This window comes from Petaurus breviceps, unplaced genomic scaffold, assembly GCF_028583685.1.
Source record: "Petaurus breviceps papuanus isolate PSGF00001 unplaced genomic scaffold, PetGlider_PUasm1.0 175, whole genome shotgun sequence".
NCBI classification, from domain to species: domain Eukaryota; kingdom Metazoa; phylum Chordata; class Mammalia; order Diprotodontia; family Petauridae; genus Petaurus; species Petaurus breviceps.
The window spans coordinates 69,551,373-69,575,069 of NW_027185764.1; the positions used below are offsets into that span (position 1 = coordinate 69,551,373).

At 38.0% G+C, this 23,697-nt stretch overlaps 1 long non-coding RNA gene across 1 annotated transcript in view; it reads right to left on the reverse strand.

Moving 5' to 3' along the window:
- Positions 1–23,697, reverse strand: part of LOC138158960 (uncharacterized) — a 58,781-nt gene that overhangs the window by 34,686 nt on the left and 398 nt on the right. The gene's annotated exons all lie outside the window — the stretch shown is intronic.

Here is a 23,697-nt window from a genome sequence, read left to right on the forward strand (position 1 = left end):
GTCAGCACGTCCATGGGGCATGGAAGATCTTTAAATCCCATAACCCTTACATTGATTTGTCCAGGGTCACAGTGTCTGAGGTTGGATTTGAACTCAGGTCTTCCTGACTCCAGGGCTGACACTTTAGCTACCATACCACCTAGTGTAGATTGCAAAGATGTAAATGCTCACACTGAAAATTTTACAATTGACTCTCTCCAGCCTGTATAAATTGACTCTACTACACCTCTGGATAGCTATATATAATTACCATATTAGAAATCAAAACATTTTAGCAATGTTAAGAATAGTTTCTACCTTGTGGACTCCCTAAAAATGTCTTGGATCCCTTTGGGGTCCCTGCTTTGAGACTTAATTAATAGGAAACCTCATCATCCTGCAAGATGTAATGAGCCTTGGTACTCAAACCTCATCACTACCTTCTGTTCCTCTGCTTGGAGGGTGGAGCCATGAACTCCAAAACCTCCATTTAAGAAAGGGGTTCAAGACAGACATCTCCTCATTTCCCACTTGGCTGCACTGATTTGGAACCTCTCTTACTTCACCATGCACCCCAATTGGACACCTTTCCCTTTCCTTTTCCATTTCCTTTTGTGTTATGTCTTCTCTCTCATTAGATTGTAAGCTTCTCAAGGGCAGGGACTGTCTTTTGTTTTTAAATGTGTATCCCTAGAGCTTAGCACAGTGTCTGGCACATAGTAGGTACTTATTTATTAACTTATTCAGTCTTTGAGAATCACTTGACCATATCAGCTCAGGCTCACCTCAGATTATCAGTATCTGTGATGATTCAGATATGGTGGACTTTCCACTTGCCCCTCTGCCCCAACCCTACCCTAACTTCAGGGACCCTTATATATCACCACAAAGTGATATATAAGCATGAGCACTTTTTACACCATCCTTATCATGTGTGCTGTAGTAGGATTTTGTTAGTCACATTATTACCTGCTTGGTACAGAACAAGCTATGATTTTGCTCTTTAGTCATTTTTCCATTATGTCTTATTGTTTACTTGTTTTTCAGTCATGTCCAACTCTTTTTGATCCCTTTCGGTTTTTTAAAATTTAATTTATTTTTTTAAAATTAAATGGGTTTGTTTATTTACTTTAATTTACAACATTCAGTTCCACAGTCCCTTGAGTTTCAAATTTTCTTCCCCTCCCCCCCCCGCCCCCCCCCCCCCCATCATGGTGGCATGCACTCGAATATAGGATCTACTAATATCTTCACATTAATCATTAGTCAGGTTGTAAAGAAGGATTCTAACTGATGGAATGATCAGTGGGAAAGAGGAAACCAAACAAAACGTGAAACAGAAACATAGCAAGTAGTTTCTTTCAATCTGCATTCAGACTCTGCATCTCTTTCTCTGGTTGTGGATGTCTCTTTTGATCTTGAGTCTTTTGGAGTCCCTTTCAGTTTTAAAAACAAAAATGGCAAAGATACTGGAGTGGTTTGTGCCATTTCCTTCTCCAGCTCATTTTACAGATTAGGAAACTGAGACTAACAGGGGTCAGTAATTTGCCTAGGGTCACATAGCTAGTAAGTATCTGAGGCCAAATTTGAATTCAGGTCTTCATGACTCCAGGCCCAGCATTCTACCCACCGTGTTACCTAGCTGCTTATAAGGATTTTGAAAGCCATGTTCTTATCTGCTTGGTACAGAACGTACTGAGACTGGATAACCTCAAATACGCACCTGCTTGGGGCTGCCTTGTGTCTGGGAGGACCCCTGATATGCAAAGATAAAATGCTACCAAATGCTGATTTGAGTTACTGAGACCTATGCCAGGCTAGCCAACCCAGTACTTAAAAGTTACATTTATATGAATGAGCTTAATATATGTCTGAACTGTTAAATGTCAAAAGCTCACCAGGGCTGAATAATCATCACCTTAATAAGAACAAATCTCATGCATTTTACACCTAATTGCTCTCTGTAATACCTGTTTTTTGATTATTATACTGTCATGCTAACAATTTGGGTGTTATCCAAAAGCCTGTGAGGCAAAAAATTACTTTTCCACTCATAATCACTTTTTAATCAGGACTTGTGGATTCTGCAATTTTTTTTTAAACAAACAGAAGCAATGCTAAGCATGATGTTTCAGTTCTTTGGAGCTCAGAAAGCACAGAAATCAATGGGGTTCATACGCAGATTTGATATAAATGCTTCATTGATTTCAATGAAGCTAAGGTCCAAAGGCAATAAAACATTATTGTCAAAGCTGTTATGAAGAGAAATCAATGCTACAACCCAGGCCATCATTGGCCACTATTTTCGACAGAGCATTTCTAAGGGATCTTGGTTCTTGGCAAATGTCCTTCAGATCATCCAAATATAAGGGCACAGTAAAACTGTGTTTAACTCCTTAAAGATGACATTTTCCACATCGGAAATTCCCACAATAGACAGAGGAAAAATGACCTTTACAATAAAGCTGAGCAGTACACACAGATTGCACTGTTAGAGGAACACAAAAGCCAAGAATATCTGTGTGTATACATATATATATATATATATATATATACACACATATACATACTATGTTTTATTATATACTGATAAATATGTATATAGTTATATAGGTTATAGGTACAGGCATGGGTAGAGCTATTGGTATAGATAAGAGTATAGTTGTGGGTATGAACAGGCAGCTAAGCTAGGTGGCTCAGTGGATAAGGGTGCTGGACCTGGAATCAGGAAGACCTGAGTTAAAATCTGGCCTCAGACACTTAACTAACTGTGTGACCTTGGGTAAGTCACTTAACCTCTGTTTGCTTTAATCCACTGGAGAAGGAAATGACAAACCCCTTTAATATCTTTGCCAAGAAAATCCCATGGACGATACAGTCCATAGTCAGACACGACTGAATAACAATAACAAATGGGTATAGGAATAAATATATATAGATAGATAGATACAGATAGAGCTAATAGTCATAATAAAAGGTAGCACTTACATAGAGCTTTAAAGGTTTGCAAGATATTTTACAAATATCTCATTTTATCTTTACAACAACCCTGGGAGGTAGATGATCTATTATTATCCTTATTTTCACAGATGAAGAAACTGAGTCAGAAATTAAGGACTTGTACAGGGTCACACAGCTAGTGTGCCTGAGGCTGTATTTTAACATGTCTTTTTGACTCTAGGTCCAGGTGTAGGTATAGGTATAGGCAACAGATAGAGTGCCAAACCTGGAGTGAGAAAGACTCATCTTTATGAGTTCAAATCTGACCTCAGACATGTTCTAGCTGTGTGACCCTGGGCAAGTCATTTAACCCTGTTTGCCTCTGTTTCCTCATCTGTAAAATAAGCTAGAGAAGAAAATGGAAAATGACTCCAGAATCTTTGCCAAGAAAACCTCAAATGGGGTCATGAAAAATTGGACACAACTACAAAGTGACTGAACAGCGAAAATGGATACAGGTATAGATATAAACATGATTATGTTTATACCTATCACTATAAATATAGACATATATAATAGTATATGTCTTCTATATGTGTGTATATGCTATGCACCTATGTATATGTATATATGCATAGGTATACATGGGTATATGTGTATAAAAGATATATTTTTGTATTTAGGTGTATGTATAACATGCTGTAGATATGAATGCAGATGTAGATATAGGTAGGGGAATGGATATGGATAAAGGCATGGATAATAGAGGTAATTATGGGCATGGGGATAAATATGGGATGATAGATATAGGTATAGTTATAGATATGGGTATATGTATGGGTTTATAGTATAGGTATGTAAAGGTATAGATATGGGGATGAGGAAAGGTATAGATATAAGTAGATATAGGTATAGATAAGGATGTAGGTATAGATATAGATATGGTTATGACTCTAAATATAGGTATTTGAGTCCATGGCCACACCTAACAGAAATGCACTGACAACAGCTATGGTATCCCAAGTTTTCTTTCTTGATTTACTGTAAAGTTAAACTAAACTGTTGTTTGCATTCATAGCACTCGCACGGCTTCTGCTGTTATTAGGTAGGCCAGACATAGATAGTGATGGGAGAAAAACAAATCAATCTTTCACACAAATTTGTACAAAATAAACTCATAGTACATCAGCAGACACGTATGCCTGCGCCTCCGTGGATTCCTGGGTTCCCTGATGTGAGCACTCACTTTACTGGCTCAGGTTACAATGAACCACAAGTTCTCATTCTGTACAATTCTGGTCCATATCTTTCCATAACATCTCCACAAAGTATCCACCCAGATGCCCTGGAGGGCTTTCATTAAACTCAACTAAACAAACACTTATTAAGCTTTAATTAAGTATGAGACACTGTAATAGGTGCTGAAATACAAAGTCAAAGACAAATCAGGGAAGCTGAGTGTCACAGTGAATGAATCACCAGCCCTGGAGCCATGAGGACCTGAGTTCAAATCCCACCTCAGACATTTAACACTTATTAGCCATGTGACCTTGGGTAAGTCACTTAACCCCAATTGCCTTGCATTCTCCCCTCCAAAAGGCAAAACAAAAATAAAGTCAAAGACAAATCAAAAATCTTCTGTTATCAAGAAACTGGTATTTATTACCTTGGAGACAGAACACGTAAACAGATAGCTAACATTTTAATAGCATTTTTAGATTTGCAAAGGTCCTAACAAATATTGCCTTATTTTATTCTTCCAACAATCCTGGGAGGTAGGTGCAATTATTATCTTGATTTTACAGATGAAGAAACTGAGGCAGGCAGAGGTTAGATGGCATGCCCAGGTGTACATAGATAGTGTCTGAGGTGGGATTTGAATTTCAGTTCTTCCTGACTGTAGACCCAGTGTTCTCTATCCATTGAGTCATTTATTTTTTTCTCTAATAATAATAATAAATAAATAATAGTATGGTGCTTTAAGGTTTGCAAAGGACTTTTCAAATATTGTCTCATCTATCTATCTAGGTGAAACAGTGACTAGAGCACTGAACTTGGAGTCAAGAAGACCTAAGTTCAAATCCTGCCTCAGACACTAGCTGTGTGCAGCTGGACAAACACCGTCTGCCTCAGTTCTTCCAATTATAAAATGGAGATAACAATAGCACTTCCCTGCCCTGCCCCAAGGTTGTTGTGAAGATAAAATGAGATAATGTTTATAAAATATTTTGCAAATTTTAAAGTGCTATATAAATGCTAGTCATTATTATTACTAGAAAAGTAAGTAGAAGATAACTGGAAGAGTGAGAAAAAGCCACAAGGATCAAGAAAAAAGAAACTGAAGATTCTAAAAGGTAGAGGAAAGAATGTATTTATTCTAGGCATGGGGGAAAAGCATGTACAAAGGCCTAGTGACTGGAGACGGGATGATGAAATCTAAGAATAACCACCAGGCCAGTCTGACTGGAACATAGAACATATGAAAGGAAGGAGAGAGAGGGAGAGACAGAGAGACAGAGAGAGAGAGACAGAGAGAGAGAGAGAGAGACAGAGAGAGAGACAGAGAGACAGAGACAGAGAGACAGAGACAGAGAGAGACACAGAGAGAGAGACAGAGAGACAGAGAGGCAGAGAAAGTATAAGGAGAAGAAAGCTTGAAAAAGATACATAGGAGAATCCCATACCTTTTTTTTTTTTGCTACAGCCTTAATAAACTTATAGACAGCTAAGTGGTGCAGTAGATAGAATGCTGGGACTGGAGACGGAAAGACCTAAGTTAAAATCTGGCTTCAGACATTACCTGTATGACCCTGGGCAAGTCACTTAACCCATTTCTCTACATTTTCTCATCTGTAAAATGAGACAGAGAAGGAAATGGCAAACCATTCCAGTATCTTTGCCAAAAAAAATAGGAAAAAAAAACAAATGGAGACATGAAGAGTTAGACACAACTAAAAAATGACTGACCAACAATAAACTGATAGTAAGAGAAAGTGGGAGAAATAATGACTGTTGCTTCCTGGATTTGAGACCAGCACCATATGCATCTGTAACTTCTATTTTATTTTTTCAATTAACATACATTGTTTTCCCTCCTACTCCCATCCCCATTGAAGAAAAAAGAAAAAGAAAACTCTCAGATGTGTTCTGCCTTTGGAATCTACATTTTCTTGGAAGTGAACAGCAGAAGCACAGCCAGTTCCGGTACCATACCAGATGAGTTATCAAGTGCTTTGCAAACCTTAGAACACTATGTAAATGCTAGCCATCTAGCCACCTGCCATGGAAGTTTTGCCCTGAGTGACAAGGTCAGGACGAATATCCTTGCCCACTCCCAAATATCTGGGTTACAGCTGAGCAGGTGTTTGTCCTTCCTTCTGCTCTACTTCGTGCCTGCTCTGAATAGCATCAAAGGCCTATGGAAGGAATCAGTGTTATACAGTAGAAAAAGAACTAGCTTTGGAGACAGAGAGCATGAATTCTGGGCAATCTGCCAGATTTTGAGCAGAACATTTAGCTTCCCTGGGCATTAGTTTCCTCATATTTAATATAAGAACATTGAAGCAGATAACCTCTAAGGTCACTTCCGGCTCAAAGTCTACAATCTATGCTCTGCTCCTGCTATATGCATTGATGTTATTTGATTTTATTCATTTCTGATTAAAGAATTGTGTATGTCTTCACCTTTGTCAATTGCCTCAAATGAAATGCATCAGGGACAGGATGAGGAGGAGGGATTTCCCTAAGTAGGATGGGAGCTGAATCACATAATCTAATGGATACTCCCCATAAAACTTTAACTAATTTAAGAATTTGGGAAACAATCCAAGAATGGTAGAACCAAGGGGATATCATAGAAGTTGCCATAAAGTCTGAGGAGGTCACCAGCGCTGACTGATACCCTTAGGTCTCCTCTGAGGTGTGGGGTTATAAATTACAGAAACAAAATATAGTAGGGGGGACCAGGCAAACTAGTTATAGTTCCTTCTACCTGATCAGTGGAGGGGGTCTATGGTAATGAAAAGATACAGCACTGCTCTGTTAGCACATGAAAGAATAAATATAAGCTTACTCCCCCAAGACTAATGTCAGAGATCGGACGAGTAGGTTGTTGTATATCTGTACCTGCCTGGGTGCTAAATGGAAATAGAGGACTAGATTGTTGTAGTGACACAGGACAGATTATGTGTAGTCCCCAGGCAGGGTAACATGTTCAAGGCAACACATTCTGGGTCAAGCAGTCCTTTAAAACTGGTCCCTAAGTGGGACTTGGAGGAAAGACCTACCATCTTGGGTTGTGATGGAAAGTTCTTTGTGGAGCAGGTTCTGGGAAAAGAACATTTGTTTAGTACAGTATCTTCCTGGTTGTTTCTGGTAATGGAGAACTGTAATGCTCTTATAGTAAATCAGGACTCCCTGATGTATATATCTAATTTTAGACCCTCTTTGGAAGTCTAATCAAATATCAGCTGTCTATTGGACATTTTCAACTAGCTCATAAGCATCTCAGTATCAGTGTATTCAAAACAGAACTTATTATCTTTCCCATGAAACTTACCTCTTTTCTGAACTTTCCCATTTGATGAAGGTTTCACTATTCTCCCAGTCACTCAGGTTCATATTCATTTCTTTATTGTCCTTAACCCCATATATTTGATCAGTTGCCAAATCTTACCATTCTACCTCCACAGTTCATATATGTGTGTATATATACATACATAGATATAAACACACACATATGCATACACATACATATATGTATATATACACATATACACATATGTGTATATATATCTCTGTGTGTGTATGTTCTCTTTAATCAAACAGCCCCCTCTAACTGAGATTTTTCATCACTTCTAACAGGGACTATTTTAATAGCCTTCTAATTGGTCCCTCCTGCATCAAATCTTTCCCTCTCCATTCCATTCTCCACATACCTGCCAAAGTGATTTTCCTCAAATATGGGTCTGACCATGTTACTCCTCTACACAATAAACTCTAAGTGCTCCTTATTCTCTAGGATTCATCATAAACTCTACAGTTTGACATTTAAAGCCCTTCACAATCTGGCTCCATAATATATTTCCATTTGTATTAGACATTACTCCTCACCATGTACTTTTAGAATCCCTGGTTTCCTTCAACACTCAGCACAAATACCTCTTCCTGAAGAAGGCTTTTCTTGGTTCCTCCAGCTACTGGGGCCTTCCCCTCTATCTACTATACATGAATATTTTATATCCAAATTTATACAAATTTTGTCTCCTCCATTAGAAGGTAAATCCCTTGAGGACAGGGATTGCTTTTTTCTTTTTATCTTCAGAACTTAGCAGAGCACCTGGCACATAGAAGCACTTGTTTCATCAATTATTTAGAATCTCTAATTTTCTTCAAAACTCACTCAAGCACCACTTCTTTCCTGTAGTTAATTCATACATGAGTCAAGATATCACCCATGATGTCACTGGTCCTCTTCAAAAACAAAGGAAAAAAACCACAACAATCCCGTGTCTAGCTGTTAGTGCCTCCACTAAGAAATTAATTTTTTTGTACCTATTTACAAGTATTGCACATACTTACATGAAAGAATGGATGAATCAATTAAAGAAACACTTATTAAGCCCCTATTTAGTAAGTATTGGTAAGCGATGAGGATGCAAACAGAAGAGCAGGACAATCCCTGCTTCCAACAAGCTAATATTCTAATATTCAGTCAGTCAATACACATTTATTAAGCACCTACTATGTGAGGTGCTGGAGATACAAAAAGAAGCAAAAGGCAGTCTCTGGCCTCAAGGAGCTCAAAATCTAATGGGGAGGGGCGGCCAGGTAGCACAGCGAGTAAGAGCACCGGCTCCAGTGTCAGGATGACCTGGAGATCGAATCCCGGGCTCAGACACTTAGCACCCACCCAGAAACACCTGGCCGTGTAACCTTGAGCAAGTTACTTAACCCCAATTGCTTTAAAAAAAAATCTAATGGGGAGATAATAAGCAAACATATATGTACGAACTATATTCAGGAATAGGAATAATAGGAAATAATTAACAGAGGGAAGGCATAGGAATTAAGAGGGTTTGGGAAAATATACTTGGAGAGGATGGGATTTTATTTTATTTTTTGGTCTTTATTAATTTGTTTGTTTACTTTTAGTTTCCAAGATTCAGTTCCACAATCCCTTGAGCTTCAAATTTTCTCCCCCTCCTTCTTTTCCCTTACCCCCCTCCTCATGGTGGCAATCAAGTATAGGATCTGCAAATACTTTTACATGAGACATTAGTCAGATTGTAAAGAAGGATTGTATCAGATGGAATGAACAATGGGAGAGAGGAAACAAAATCGAAAAAGAAAGAGAGCAGCTAGTTCGCTTCAGTCTGTATTCAAACTCTGTTCTTTATAGTCCTTTCTCTGAAAGTAGACATCTCCTTCCATCATGAGTCTTTTGGAGTTGTCTTATAACCTTGCAATGCTGAGAAGAGTCCAGTTGATCAAAGTCAGATGTCACACACAAATTGTGTCTGTAATTGTGTACAAATTTCCCCTGGTTCTGCTCTTCTCACTCAGCATCAGTTTGTATAAGTCTCTCGAGGTAAATAGGAAGTTTGGCTGCTCCTCATTTCTTATAGCACAATAGTATTCCATTACATTCATATACCACAACTTGTTTAGCCATTCCCCAATTGATGAGCATCCTCTTAATTTCCAATTTTTTGCCACTACAGAAAGAGCTGCTATATTTTTATACATATGGGTCTTCCTCCCACTTCTATGATCTCTTTGGATACAACCCTAGAAGTCGTATTGCTGGGTCAAATGCAATTATTTATAGCACCTTGGGCATACTTTCAGATTGTTCTCCAGAATGGCTGAATAAGTTCACAACTCCACCAAAAATGCATTGGTGTTCCAATTTGTCCACATCCTTTCCAGCATTTGTCATTTTCCGGTTTTGTCATCTTAGCCAATCTGACTGGTGAGGTGTGTGTGGTACCTCAGAGTTATTTTGATTTGCATTTCTCTAATCAATAGTGATTTAGAGCATTTTTTCATATGCTTATTGATATCTTTAATTTCTTCCTCTGAAAACTGCCTGTTCATATCCTTTGACCATTTATCAATTGGGGAATGACTTGTAGTCTTATAGATTTGATTCAGTTCTCTGTATTTTTTAGAAATTAGGCCTTTATTAGAGACATGTTGTAAAAATTCTTCCCCAGTTTCTCCACTTCCCTCTTAATCTTGGTTACATTGGCTTTATTTGTACAGAAACTTTTCAATTTAATGTAATCAAGATTATCCATTTTGCATTTTATAATGCTCTCTATCTCTTGTTTGGTCATAAAGTCTTCCCTTCTTCCATAAATCTGACAGGTAAACTATTCCTTGATTTCCCAGATTGCTTACAATATCAGCCTTTATACTTAGATCCTGCACCCATTATTTTGGTATACAGTGTTAGATAATAGTCTATGCCCAGTTTCTGCCACACTATATTCCAGCTTTCCCAGCAGTTTTTGCCAAATAGTGAGTTCTTATCTCAAAAACTGGGGTCTTTGGGTTTATCAAACTGTAGATTACTATAGTCATTGACTGCTGAGTCTCCTGTACCCAATCTATTCCATTGATCCACTATTCTATTCCTCATCCAGTACCAAGTAGTTTTGATGACTGCTGCTTTATAATACAGATTAAAATCTGATATGGCTAGGCCACCTTCCCTAGCATTTCTTTTTATTGATATTTTTTATATCAATACCCTTGATATTCTGGACCATTTGTTCATCCAAATGAATTTTGTTACTATTTTTTCTAGTTCTAAAAAATAATTTTTTGTAGATTGATTGGTATGGAACTAAATATGCAATTTAATTTGGGTAAAATTTTTATTTTTATTATATTATCATATTTATTATCATATATATGACCCAGGAATGAGCAAATTATGTTTTTCCAATTACTTAGATCTGACTTTATTTGTGTGAAAAGTGTTTTATAGCTGTGTTCATATAGGTCCTGGGTTTGTTTTGGCAGGTAGATTCCCAAATATTTTATAATGTCTACAGTAACTTTAAATGGGATTTCTCTTTCTACCTCTTGCTGTTGGATTTTGTTAGAAATATATGGGAATGCCAAGGATTTAGGTGGGTTTATTTTATATCTTGCAACTTTGCCAAATTTATTTATTGCCTCAAATAGTTTTTTACTTGATTCTCCAGGATACTCTAAGTATATCATTTTCAAAGAGTGATAGCTTAGTGTTTTCTTTGCCTAATTTGATTCCTTTGTTTTCTTTTTCTTTTCTAATTGCTACTGCTAACATTTCTAGTACCAGATTGAATAAGAGGGGTGATAGTGGACATCCTTGTTTCACCCCTGATATTATTGGAAATGCTTCTAGCTTATCCCCATTACATATAATACTTGCTGAGTTATATGTTTAGTTAATGCTTAGTTATATTCTACCTATTATTTTCAGGAAGACTCCATTTATTCCTATACTGTCTAGTGTTTTTAATAAGAATGGGTGTTGTATTTTGTCAAAAGCCTTTTTCTGCATCTATTGAGATAATCATGTGTTTTCTGCTAGTTTTATTCTTCATCTGACCAATTATACTGATGGTTTCATTAAACCATCCTTGCATTTCTGGAATAAATGCTACCAGATCAAAGTGTATTATTCTTGTGATAAGTTGTTGTAGTCTTTTTGCTAATATTTTATTTAAAATTTTTGCATTTATATTCATGAGGGAAACTGGTCTATAATTTTCTTTCTCTGTTTTATCTCTTCCTGAATTAGGTATCAGTACCATATTTGTGTCATAAAAATAACTTGGTAAGACTCCTTCATTAATTTTCCCAAATAGTTTGTAGAGTATTGGAATCAATTTTTTTTTAAAGTTCGATAGAATTCACTAGTAAATCCATCTGGCCCTGGAGATTTTTTCCTAGGGAGTTCTCTGATGGCTTGTTTAATTTCTTTTTTCTGAGATGGGGTTATTTAAGCAATTTACTTCCTCTTCAGCTAATCTGGGCAACTTATATTTTTGTAAATATTCATCCATTTCACTAAGATTGTCAAATACATGTGCATACAATTGGGCAAAATAATTCCTAATTGCTGTTTTAATTTCCTCTTCATTGGAGGTAGATTCATCCTTTTCATTTTTGATACTCATAATTTGTTTTTCTTCTTTCTTTCTTTTTATCATATTGACTAAAGGTCTATCGATTTTATTGTTTTTTTTTTTCATAAAACCAGCTCTGAGTTTTATTTATTAATTCAATAGTTTTCTTAATTTCAATTTTATTAATCTCTTCTTTGGTTTTCATTGTTTCTAACAGTATTTAATTGGGGATTTTTAATTTGTTCTTTTTCTAGCTTTTTCAATTGTATGACCAATTCATTAACCTCCATTTTCTCTAATTTATTCTTGTATGCATTCAGGGATATAAAATTTCCCCTAAGAACTGCCTTTGCTGTATCCCACAAGTTTTGGTATGTTGTCTCATTTCTGTCATTCTCTTGAATGAAGTTACTGATTGTTTCTATAATTTCTTGTTTGACCCACTCATTCTTTAGAATTAAATTGTTTAGTTTCCAATTAGTTTTTAGTCCATCTTTCCATGGCCCTTTATTGTATATGATTTTTATTGCATCATGATCTGAGAATGATTCATTGAATATCTCTGCCTTTCTGCACTAAATTGTGAGGTTTTTAGGCCCTAGTACATGGTCGATTTTTGTGTATGTGCCATGTACTGCTGAGAAGAAGGTATATTCCTTTTTATCCCCATTCAGTTTTCTCTAGAGATCTATCATGTCTAGCCTCTCTAAAATTCTATTCACCTTCCTAACTTCTTTCTTGCTTATTTTGAGGTTAGATTTATCAAGTTCAGAGAGGGGAAGATTGAGATCCCCCACTAGTATAGTTTTCTATTTCTTCCTCTAATTCCCTTCATTTCTCCTCTAGGAATTTGGATGATATACCACTTGGTGCATATATGTTAAGTAATGATATTGCTTCATTCTTGATGGTGCCTTTTCACAGGATATAGTTTCCTTCCTTATCTCTTTTAATTAGATCTATTTTTTGCTTTTACTTTATCTGAGATAAGGATTGCTCCCCTGCTTTTTTTTACTTTAGCTGAAGCATAATATATTCTACTCCAGCCTTTTACCTTTACCCTGTGCGTATCCCCTTGTTTCAAATGTGTCTCTTGTAGACACATATTGTAGGATTGTGATTATTATTATTATTATTTTAATCAAATGCTTTATTTACTTTTAGTTTACATCATTCATTTTTGCAAGATTCTGAGTTACAAATTTTCTCCCCATTTCCCCCTACCCACCACCCCAAAATAGCCACCCCACTGAATATCACTTCTTCCAATCTGCTGTCTCCCATATTTTCTCCCATAAGCTTTCCAGTAGGACACGGTGGATCTCTATGTCCCAGTGCCTGTATATCTTATTTCCCATTTACATGTAAAATAATATTGGTAATAGTATATATGTGTGTGTGTGTGTGTGTATAGATATATATTTTAAACATTTGATTTTAAAACTGAATTCCAGATTCATTCCCTTCCTCCTTTGTCACCCACCCTCACTGGGAAGATAAGCAATTCAATATAGGTTGTACATGTGTAGCTATGCAAAACATTTCCATAGTAGATATATTGTAAAAGAATGACTATATTTCCCTCCCTCCTATCCCGCCTCCCACTTGTTCTATTCTCTACTTTGATCCTGTCCTTTTTCAAAAGTGGGTGCTTCCAACTTCCTTCCCCCCAGGCTGTCTTCAGATGCCATTGCCAAATTGAATTTCCAAAAGGGTTGATTCTCCTGAATGATGTTGCAAAGGGTAGATTTGGAAGTAGGATCAGTTGTGTGGGTATTGCTTCTCTTCCTGGGCTATCTTCTGATAGATCTGAGGGGAGGGAGTAGTAGAGGTGGTAGCAGTGGATTGACTTTCCTGGCAAAACGTCACCTCCTGTGTGTGCACATGTTGGTTCCTTCACTAGAATGTAAGCTCCTTGAGGGCAGGAACTGTTTCATTTTGTCTTTGTATCCCAGTGCCTAGAACAATGTCTGACACATAGTAGATTCTCAATAAATGAAGACTGATTGATTGATTGATGGATAGTGAATAGAAACAGCTATAAAGAACGGATCTTCTAAAGATCTTCTTCCTGGGATGCCAACATCCAGTTTCATGCACTTCCATCTCAATTCATCTAAGCGGCAAACATCATTCTCATGTCTTCCTTCATGGTCCTCCACTGAACTTTGACACATTATAGCACAACTCAAGCTGCTCTGCTGACTACATTCTTACTATGGTGCCCTTCTCCTTATGCAAACCTCCTCTTCCTTCCTGCCCCCCACATCCCCCAAAATTCCAATGGAATATATATTACACATAACATTTCCAGTACATTTTAGGAGCACTGAAATCAGGGATGACAAAGTAGAAAGAGTTCTACTCCCAACTTTGTCCCTGACAACTTTTTATATCACATTTTTCTCGATCCCATCTGTGAAGTCAAAGAGTTGGACTATATAATCTTTAAAAGTTCCTACCATCTTGAAAAATTTGTGATTTTGTAACATCATTATAGCTTTCCATATTTGAAAACATTTCCATTTGTAAATACTAAACAAAATGACTTTCAGGGCCACCACTGAAATCAATACCCTAGTTAATGGGCCCTATCCAGAGTCAAGTGTAATTCGAGTAAGAAGCTCCCTTCTAATATGAAGGTCAGGGTCCATTTTGGGGAACTTTACTTGAATTAATGGATGGATAGATGGAAAAGAATTTATTAAGTGCTTATTATGTGCTAAGTACGTATTAGGTATTAAGAATACAAATATAAGCAAGCAAGACCATCCTTGCCCTCAAGGAGCTTACATTCTAATGGGGAAAGACAACATATAAAAAGGAGTGGTGGTCAGGGAAGTCAGAGGGAATAGTAATTAGAGTCATAGGGTAATTGATTGACATATCTTTTCCAGAAATAGTAGTGTTGATTTGGTTACTGTTCTCAGGACTAGAATTGGAAACTGGGGAGTGAAGAGACATCGAAATGCCATATATTATGTTAAGTACAGATGGTCATGAAACCACTCCTCTGGTTCATTACCCTAACTCAGGTGGAACCCGGGGAATTCAGTATCTGGCACTGTATGACACTAGTCACCAGCTCTACTTATAAGCATTCAATCTATTAATCATTACTATGTATTAATAATATTAGTATTATTATAATATATTTATATGTAATTACATAATATAAAATAATATTTACAATATAATTATATATAATAAAATTAGTAATATTAATTACTATGTAATTATGATGTATTAGACTAAAGTAATGAGGGATTAAATACAAAGAACAAAATAATCTCCATTCTCAAGGTCCTATGAGATAAAACAACAAGTACCCATGTAATATATGAAGAATAAAAAGAAAGAGTAAATACAAAATAAACACAAGATAGTTAGGGAGAGTGGACACTAGCAGTTGGGAGGATCAGAAAATGCAAGGTGATGTCTGAGTTGGGTATTAAAGGAAAAGACATAGTCTATGAGGCATAAATGAGGAGGGAGCACATTCCAAGCTGGGGTATTTGTCAATTTCAATATCATAGAGACAGGAGATGGAGAGTCATGTTAGAAACAGAGAGAAAGACATTTGTCTACAATGTTGAGTTCAGGAAGAGAAATAACATACAATGAACTGGAAAGATAGATTGGAGTTAGGTTGGAAAGGACATTAAAAGCTAAATTCAGACTCACAAGTCTACTAAATATTTCCCCAAAGTGTCATCTGTTCATTTTACCACTAGAGGTAACTAGATGTTGCAATAGATAAAAGTGATAGACCTGGAGTTAGGGATACCTGAATTCAAAATCCAGCTTCAGCCACTAACTAGCTATATGAACCTAGGCAAGTCACTTAACCATTGTCTGCTTCAGTTTTCTCATCTGTAAAATGGGGGTTATAATAGTACCTACCTCCCAGGATTGATGTGAGGATAAGATAATATTTGTAAAGTGCTTCATAAATCTTAAAGTACTATATAAATGCTAGCTATTATTACTATCATCATCACCATCCTCTGTTCCTAATAGAGATTGGTTATTCTTTTTGCTATTTTAGTCCTCAGCTTCTACTCCATGCTATTTAGCTGTTTCCCAGTAGATGGCACTAGGTGCCTTCTATCCAGGTACCAGCTCTTGAGCTGGCTCCTCAAGTGGCACTGTCACAAGTCTTTTGTGTCCCTAGGTCACTGAGTTTTCTTTAGATTATTTAAATTTTCCACTGTTTTATACCTAGTTTACATAGTCCTACTTTGCTCAAAAAAGGTATCTTCGGGTAGCTGTAAGAATAATTCTTTGGATTATTTGGAGCAACTAGGTGGTGCAGTGCATACAGTGCTGGGGCTGGAACAGGAAGACCTCTTCCAACCACTTACTAGCGGTGTGACCCTGAGCAAGTAACTTAATCTCTGCTTGCCTCAGTTTCCTCAACCATAACATGAAGATAATTGCATCTACATCACAGGGTTGCTGTGAGGATGGGACGAGATAATATTTGTAAAGGACTGAGCTTAAAAGTGAGTCAGTGAGTAGACATTTATTAAGTGCCTACTGTGTGTCAGGCACTATGTTAAGCCAACAACAAGCATTGTGGTTACAAAAAGAGGCAAAAGACAGTCCTTCAGGGAGTTCACAATCTAATGGGGAAGGAAACAAGGAAATAAATATGTACAAACTATGACAGGATAAATAGGAAATAATTAACAGAGGGAAGTCGCTAGAATTAAGAGGGGTTGGGAAATGTTTCCTGCAGAAGATGTGATTTTAGCTGATGCTGTAAGGAAGCCAAAGAAGCCAGTAGGCAGCAGTAAGGACTGAGAGCATTCCAGGCATAGGGGACAGCCAGAGAAAATTCACTTAGCCAAGAAAGAGATGGAATGTCTTGTTCATAAACAGCCTGAATGGCAGTGTCACTGGATTGAAGAATGTGTTCAGGCTAGACTAGGTAGGAGGGGGCTAGGTTATGAAGGGCTTTGAACACCAAACAGAAGGTTTTATATTTGATCCTGGAGGGAATAGGAAGCCACTAGAGTTTATTGATTCTTTGTGACCCCATTTGGGATTTTCTTAGCAGAAATACTGACATGGTAGGATCTGTTCTTTAGGAAAACCACTCTGGTGACTGAATGGATGATGGATAGGAGTGAAGGAAGACTTGAGGCAGGAAGACTCACCAAGGCTACTGCAATAGTCTAGGTTATCTGATAAGGGCCTGGACAGAATTGTGGCAGTGTCAGAGGGGAGAAAGTGGAATATTAGAAAGCTGTATCAAAAGTGAAACCAATAGGCCCTGATAATGGATTAGATATGAAAAATGAGGGATAATAACGAGTCAAGAATGAAACCTAGGTTGGGAGCCTGAAGAACCGGGAGGATGGTGGTTTCTCTAGTAGTAATGTGGAAGTTAAGAGAAAGGGAGGTTTCCAGGGGAAAGATGTTCAGTCTTGGACATGTTGAGTTTGAGATGTTTACTGGATATCCAGTTTAAAATGTCTGAAAGGCAGTTGGAAATGTGATACTGGAGGTCAGTGGAGGGATTATAGCAGGAAAGGTATATTTGAGAATCATCAGCATACAGGTGATAATTAAGTCCTTGGGAGCTGATGAGATCATCAAGTAAAGAAGGATGTAATGCCATACTTGAGCAGCTTTCCAGAGGACTGCTACTGTGAACAGCTTTGAAGATTCTGATTATACAGTATAGTGAACAGTCTATTTATTCCATAACAAATCAAAGCAAAACATCCACAGAAAATCAAGGTACAGCATTCACAAGATTACAATTTATCACAGAAAATCACAATACAGTATTCACAACAGCTTATCATTAAAATGGCCACATAGTTTTCACCAAAGTGGTCACATTATTTAGAACAAAGAACAATCATCTCAAAGTACAATAGTCAAAGTCTTCCACTCATGGGGAACACTTGATTAACTCAATCAGTCACTTATTGAGTAATCAATTACTAAATATCATACATAAAACCCTCTACCCCTAGGTTACCAGTAAACTACAATTTCATCATTACTCAGTACCCACAGAGAGGTCTTTTCATCTTGACTTGGGGCCAGTTCTCAGATTCCCTGGAACCCCTTCCATGGTCCCAGATTATACCTGGATTCACCAGACTGTCACCTGGGTTCACCAGCAGACAGCTCCCAGTTCCTTGTCCAGCTCTCTGGGCAGGTCCTGCTCCACACTGAAGTTCACAGGGTCCAGTCCATCTCAACTCCTTCATAATTTCTGCTCCCAGGAATTCAAGGCTCAACCAAGCCACAAACAGACAAAGTCTCAGCATCCTGGTCATGCTTCCTGTCTTCTGCTTCCTCAGTCTTCTCCTGGGCTCTTGGGCTCCTCTGTCACCTGGGCTCCAGGCTCCTGGGCTCCTATTCAGAAGAAGCTCCATCACCACAAGTTCTCAGGAAATTCTGGCTCAGTTCTCCATTCTCTCTTCTGTAGCTGCATTGCCATCAGATGCTGGTCCAAAGAAATTCTGACTGTACCTCTATGGGGGCTTTTCTTATATACACACAACATTAGCTTCCTGTTTCAGCCAACCCCTTCCTATTACATCAGCAACAGGAGACAAGAGTTCACACCTTCTGTTTCCCCAACAGAGGCTTGCTGGATCAATTGCTAAGTGCTAAGTACCTGCTACCTTTGCCAACACAAAGAGATCTTCAAATTCAAATTACATTACCATTACAGAGAGAGAAGATAAGAGGCCCCGGGGCAGAATCCTGGAGGACAGCCAGGAGACATTGGGATCCCAAAAACTTAGGGAGAAGAGCATATCAAGCAAGAAAGAGAGATCAATTATGTCAAAGACTGCAGAGAGGTCAAGGAGAATGAGGATTGAGAAAAGGCCATTGGATTTGACAACAAAGAGATCTTTGGTAACTTTGGAGAGAACAGTTTCTGTGTAAAGATGAGCCATTTTGTAAAGGGGTTAAAGAACAGAGGGAGAGAAGAGAAAGTAGAAGTATCTCTTATAGACCAGGCTTGCTCCTCCTTCCTTACTCAAACAGGTCTATGTTCTCTATTCCTAAAGCACATGGTATAGCTTGGTGGTACAGTAGATACAGTACGAGTCCTGGAATCAGGAAGACTCATCTTTGTGAGTTCAAACCCAGCCTCAGACACCTACTAGCAGTGTAACCCTGGATAAGTCATTTAACCCTGTTTGCCTCAGTTTCCTCATCTGTAAAATGAGCTGGAATAGGAAATGGCCAGTGTTTCTGCTAAGAAAATTCCCAGTGGAGTCACAAAGAATCAGATGTGAGTGAACAACAGTAACAAAGGCACACGGTAAATTTCTACTTATGTCCTCCATTATGGTAATACCTAGTTAGTGTGCCTCACATTTATTTACCCTTTCCTCTTGAGACTTTTGGGACACATAGAGAGCTACTGCCTTTATTATCTTTCCTTTTGTCTTGCTGTCTTCCACCTTTCTCTGGGGCAGCTGGGCTGAGTTATGCAAATTATCCCATGATGTTTTTGGAAAGATAGTGCTGGTGATTCCCAAGCATCCCAAGGTAGAATTGGTTTTATTGTCCTTTTCTGTACGCCAGATTTAAGTTGACATTTGTCTAGGCAGTCTTTTAAAGTATATTGGAACTTCAGTTGGCATTGAGTGGCTCTAAATGATTCTTTACTTTCCTCAAGGGTCCATCTGACCATTTTACAAAAGAATTCATACACACCCTTTCATAATAATCCAAACAATAGCTTGTGTTTCTATAATTTTATAGTTTATTAAAGACTTTTCCTCCTATTAGAAACAGACAAAAGCTTGAAAAAATTTGAAACATGTACATAATAAAGGCCAGAATTTGGAGGAAAAAAAATTGAGGGTGACAGTAATCTCCTAAAAGGATTCCACCTAGAAGTTTATGTTCTTTTGCCTTTTCCCCCTCATTCGTGTGAGAGAACAAAAATAATTTTAGACCTGAGAAAACCTGTAGGCTTTAGATTCAGATCTTTAGTAGCTTGTTGAAAAAGAAACTCTTTAAATTAAAGAATGCATGTTACCAATCTACTTTCTAACTCTAGGTTAGATTGGGGCTTAGAATAAGCTTTAGGAAGTTGAAGTTAAAAAACGGACAATGCCTTTAGGTTCTACTTAACTGGCTGGCCAATCTCTTTTCCAAAAGATTAGAGAAATGAGGAAGAAAAAAAGCCCATGTAGTTACATGGCCCTATAGGGGGTTAGGGGGAGGGAGCTGTCAATGACTTTTTTCCAAGTTGTAGCAGCAAGCACCCCAAGCGTCCTCAGGGTTTGCAGCTACCACAGGTTCTTGGATCTGCTTTGTTAAAGGAAAGCAACTCAAAATGGGTTAACAAGCTTACTTTAATCAGTCAGACATATATCGTTTACCTTATTCAGGAGAAAAGGTCAGCACCCTCAAAGTATACAGGCATAATTATCAAGACAGAAACATCAAGTAGACAGATTTCCAAACTGTCCAACCATTACATCCATACCCAGTCAACATCTGGGTTTCCACATTCTGGGTTTTTCAAAGCTGGGGGACTCTCAACAACGGCTTCCCAGAATTCAGATCAAATCACAGAACACTTCTCAAAGTGAGTCCCAAAACAAAGCTACACATCAGGGCTTATATAGCCTTCTCCTAACTCAGAGAATGTAACAACCTTATTGACCCACTGGCCAATCAAAAAGTATCTACTGAAAAACAAGCCTCCCTCCCCAGGCTTCTGGTGCACTTTAGCCTAGGGGCAGGGAAGATCTTTAAAATTTACATTCACATTACACAAGTCTAAAGAATAGGGGTATGAGAATTTTGCCTTCCTAAAACAGCTAAATAACAATAATAGTTTACATTTATATAGCACCCGGTATAGCTAGGTGCTATATAAACTCACAGAGGTTTGGAGTCAGGAAAACCTTAGTTCAAATCCTGTTTCAGACACTTAGTGCCTGCATGACCCTAGGTAAGTCACTTAACCCTATTTGTCTCAGTTTCCTCACCTGTAAAATGAGCTGGAGTAGGAAATGGCAAACCACTCCAGTATCTTTGCCTAGAAAACCCCAAATGGGGTCATGAAAGTTGGACATGACTGAAAAACAACTAAACTGATACTGATGTCTTCCTTCAACATTTTTTTTCTAAGATGTACAATTCACCTCCCTGTCTTCTCAAATAGAATAATCAATTTTTGGTAACTTAAGTTTAGTATCTTGGGCATCAGTTATTGCAATTTGCTAAAGATACAGCTGTAAATGCAGGTGTAGATACAAAAACAGATGGTGGAGGCATGGGATTGATTGGGAATTGACCCAAGTAATAGCCCAGGAATTTGCTTTTTTTTTTTCTTGAAGGACAATTGGGGTTAAGTAACTTGCCCAAAGTCACATGGCTAGTTGTTTTGTGTGTGTGTGTGTGTGTGTGTGTGTGTGTGTGTGTGTGTGTTTAAGTGTCTGAGGCTGGATCCGAACTCAGGTCCTCCTGACTCCAGGGCTGGCTCTCTACTCACTGCTCCACCTAGCCACCCCTGGGAATTTTATTTTTTTTAAATAAGTCCATCATGAAATCATCTTGCTTTTGGTTGTTTTCTCTTTGTCTTAGAGGTAGAGTGCAGTAAGACTTTCTGGGCAATGTAATATGCTTTATGGCAAGGTTTCACTAACAATTTAGAAACAGAAGTAGCCATTTCACAAATAGTTTATTGGTCCACCTAAATTTTTTTCTTTTATAATCCTTGATTTAATAGCTTAACAGGGACATTCTAGCCCCTTCGCCAGTACCTTGACATTTTCACTTATCTTCATCCACCCTTTTAGTGTCCTGGGCTGGTACAGATAGCAGATGAAAGGGCTTCCTGTCAAACATATGAATGTTACTGGGTTTGTAGGAGATAAAAAACATGGAGACTGAGGAAAATACAATGACAGCTGAGGCATGACTGTTACATGATTGTCGCTTTTCCCCCTCACCCCACATATTCAAATGATTTCCAGATCTTGCCATTTCTACTTTCCCTTCTCTCACATGTAACCCCTTCTCTCCATCCATTTTAGTCCCTCATCAACTCTCTACTAGATTCCTGTAAAAAATAGCCTCCTAATTGGTCTCTCCATCTCAAGTTGTTCTCTGTCAAGTCTTTACTGCTGTCAAAGGGATTTTCCTTAAGCACAGATCTACTTAAGCTACTCTACCAGCCCCAATGGCTTCCCATTGCCTCTAGGACAAAATAGAAACTCCTCTTTTTTTTTCTCCTTGGAAACAATTGGGGTTAAGTGACCTGTATCTCAGGTTAGATTTGAACGCAGGTTCTCTGGACTCTGGGGCCAGTTCTCTATTCACTATACCAACTAGATGCCCCAGAAATTCTTCTTTTAAAGTCCTATAAAACCAGGCCTCAATCTAGTTTTAAAGTTCATTGGACATTATTTTCCCTCCTACATTATACCATCTAGCCCAATTGTCTTTTCTTTGTTTTTTATTCACAGCCTTTCTCTGTACCTTTGCATTGGCCATACCCATAATAGAAATGAATTCCCTTTAACTGTCACAGAATCCCTCTTTTCTCCTAAGATGGAGCTCATATATCATCTTCTACATGAAGTTTTTCCTGACTGTGCCAACTCACACCCTTCCTCCTAAATGGCCGTATCTATGTTATAGATATCTGTATTTGTTGACTTTATATTTATGCACTGTGTATTTTTATATGTACTTTTCTCTTCCATTAGAATGTAAGCTTATTGTTAGATAAGGATTATTTCATTCATCGTCCTGGAATTCCCTAGCATCTACACAGTTCCTGATACATTTTTGTTGTTACTGTTCAGTCCTTTTAGTAATGTCTCTAGGTACTTAACTAATATTTGATGATTGATAGGCAGATGTGTATGCAAATACATACACATACATATACACGTGTTATTCATGAGGACAGATTCTAAAACCCAAAATAATTTTTAAAAGAAACTTCTTTGGTCATTTGGTAAAGGAGAGCAAGCTAGAAAGAAGTGGCTTGCTTTCCCTGGGTTCTGGAAGGTTTAAATTACATAGGATTTTGACAAAGGCACATGAGTTACAAATCATTTGACAATGATATTAGCATACTAGTCATACACAAATCACATGTACTTCAGTTAAGTAATTTCTCCAAGAGGGCAACTTGAAAACAAGGTAGATTTGAGATGGATATGAGTGGATGTAAAAAATTTGAATCACATCAAAAAACTAAGGGATCCCCAAACACAAGCTTGGGTTTTCTTAATGGAAATGCTGCACCTCTCCCCCAAACAGGGGGCTATCTAGGATGTACTGAGAAGCCAGGAGAAGGAAGTTGCCAGTAGGGGGATTCAAATTCTGTCTCCCAGCTCAGGGAGTCTAGATTCGAAGTGAAGAAATAGAAATAAGGGGACCCACCTGGCCCAGGAGTCAGCTCAGGTGACATTACATTTGCTGAGTAATTTCCAGCAGATTCAACAAGTTGTAGCGTCGCTTCAGAACCAGATTCGTCCCACCACTACTCCTCAGCACCAGGAGCAATATCACAGTCAGCCCCCAAACCACCCCTCAGCAAGGCCCGAAGGACTTTTAAATCCCAGCTGCAAGGGGCAGCGAGGAGGTGAAGCTGCCGGGTTTGAACCTGCCTTTTCCTCAATCCTCATCTCTCCTCCCC